The sequence below is a fragment of the Dipodomys spectabilis genome, unplaced genomic scaffold (assembly GCF_019054845.1).
Source record: "Dipodomys spectabilis isolate Male_0828 unplaced genomic scaffold, ASM1905484v1 ptg000301l, whole genome shotgun sequence".
NCBI lineage: Eukaryota > Metazoa > Chordata > Mammalia > Rodentia > Heteromyidae > Dipodomys > Dipodomys spectabilis.
In genome coordinates this window covers 3,780,654-3,782,729 of record NW_024870978.1, presented here as the reverse complement: position 1 = coordinate 3,782,729, position 2,076 = coordinate 3,780,654, and positions in this window count along the sequence as shown.

The following is a 2,076-nucleotide window of genomic DNA, read 5'->3' as shown; positions in this document are numbered from 1 at the left end:
CTCTTACTCATTTTTCTAGCCAGAGCCAAGTAAATTTGAAATTTATTCTCTATGTGTTTTATTATCTCATCATGTCAACTACTATATTTTCTCTGCTGACATGTTTTCTAATATTGCTTTCTTAACCATTTGCCTAAAATTTCCTATTTGGTGCCAGTACTGGGGCTTGAACTTAAATTCTGGGTACTTTCTCTGATTTTGTTGTTTGTGTTTCTTTACTCAAAACTGTGGCATTTCCACTTAAGTCACAGCTCCACTGTTGGCTCTTTGGTTGTTAACGAGATAACATTTTCATGAACTTTCTTGCCCAGTTTGGCTTCATACTGTGATAATCACATCTTAGCTCTTAGAGTAGCTAGAATTATGGTATTTTCTAAATTTTAAAGAACATTAGCTTCTTGCCTACACATCACTATGCTGTTTAATCCTCAATGAAATCCATTAATATTGTTCTCATGATGAAGTTCCAGGCTTTTATATACTTGGTAGAGCATACTTTGTTTGATAATTGTGTATTTACACTCCTACGTGTGTTTTTTGCCAATATTCTTCAATATGTTTTGTTTCGGTTTTCTTTCCTTCTCTCTCTTACTTTTATTTTTCTTCATGTGCCTTGAAGGTCACATTTTCCACATGTATTTAATACCGACCTGCCCCACCATGACTGCCTTACCACGTCCAATGGAGCCAGGCACAGCCGGGACCTCCACCACAGGGGTATCATAGCATCTCCCCATGGTGGTGTGCGACACGCTAAACGCCGTCACCACTTCCCAGGGGAAAAAGCACACGTGGAGTGACCCAGGCCGTGTGGATAGGGACAGGCACGAGGGAGCACACAGCCACTGGTGCTTGGAGGAAAAGAGGGGAAGCAGCGACGCCCTGGGAGTGAGTCAAGGACAGAGCTCAGCAGACTGTGCAAGAGTGAGAGGCCCTCTTCAGGGACCTAAGTGTGCAACTGAAGCATTCAGGTCAAGCATCTGCCCAACGGCTGGTTATTTTGCATACGTGTGTGTGTGTGTGTGTGTGTGTGTGTGTGTGTGTGTGTGTGTGTGTGCCTGTGAGTGTGTGTGTGAATAACCAGCTTGGTTTTCGCCAGCATAAGCCATACCTGTAAAAGCTAGAGACAGAATCACTGAGTAAAACCTTCTTAAGAACAATTACACATCTGAGAAAGATGAGATTTAGCAAAAATTAAGCAGTCAAATTTGGAGTTGGAGAGAGTGACAACTACAGGAATGATCTTACAAGTGAAGCAATTAAGATAGCCAACAGTGTGCTGTCATATTACTGTGGACAAGAAGAAGAACTGATGATTTATGTTACCCTTAAGTTACGGGGTGAGTTGCCATAACATCATGCCACCACGGGTAAGGTGCAGGTGCGGAGATGTGGCCGGCTTCCGGCTGTACCTTCCTGAACTTCACCACTACAAAATCTCAGCCAAAAAGTACCAGACAGAACCTTGCGACACTCAAAGAACACGCTCGTGGGTTTAGTGCTGGAGAAGATCTAAGGAACGAGTCGAGGCTGTGTCCCAAACATCTACCAGGCCACCTGCAATGCCTTGACCCGGCCAATCCATGAGTGCGTGCTAGCCATCGCCATCTAGTCAGGCAGAAGCTGTGACCCAGGGCGCATAGGTGGGCTCTCGGTTCCTGTGGTCAGCTTCCTCTTCTCCGACTCCTTATTCTGCTCCTGCTTCTTCCTCTTGCCCCACCTTGACCTCTGTATTGGCAAGGACTTGTCCTACCATATTCTTCAATTTCTACTCTTCTTGGCCATTCTACTCTTCTTCTACTCTTCTTGGTAGCTCCTTCCCTGCCGTTAACTGTGTTAGTGGACATTGGTGTGGACTTGGAGCTGCCCATCCCACCATGGCCAAATGACACGGAGGAGACGGGGGCGAGGGAGAGGCCTCCATGACCCACTGACCCAGGTGAAGGAAACCGGGAAGGCAGAGTAACACAAGCCTTCACCCTGCTTCCCACTTCCTCCAAGACCCATTTGGTCCCCAAAAGTTCAGCAAATGGGTCTTCAAAAAGGTCTAATGAAAATGGGTCCCTTCCACCAAAA